The sequence below is a fragment of the Aotus nancymaae genome, unplaced genomic scaffold (genome assembly GCF_030222135.1).
Source record: "Aotus nancymaae isolate 86718 unplaced genomic scaffold, 86718_ANA_hifiasm-v0.15.2.pri h1tg000072l, whole genome shotgun sequence".
NCBI lineage: Eukaryota > Metazoa > Chordata > Mammalia > Primates > Aotidae > Aotus > Aotus nancymaae.
Window position 1 is genome coordinate 3412416 of NW_026988487.1, and position 408 is coordinate 3412823.

Genomic DNA, 408 nt, shown 5'->3' on the forward strand with positions numbered 1-408 from the left:
ACACATATTAGGCTAACGTCACCGAGTAAAGAAAGCATCAAAGTGGCGAGTCGGGCCCCAAGCCCACGATGGGAGATACCACGTTTGGCCACAAGAGGGCGCGTCGCGTTTACTCCAAGAGAAGCGGGGCTGCCGGGGAAGGACGGGCTCCGGGGCCCCCCAGGACACTTCACCTCCTGGGACCTTGCTCTAAGGAAGCCCAGTGCGAAGGAGGTGGCTTTCTCAGGTGGTCGCGCTAGGTATCCAAGGCTTTATGTTCAGTCAGATGAGCTATATAATAAAAGTGTTAACAGGCACTTTGTATAGCTGCTGCCTCCACCGCCACTAGTCGTGACGGTTTTACTCTGGATGTTTTTCAATTGGAAAAGCAAACTCCGCCTTTTCCTGAGCCTCTTGGATCTTTGTGGA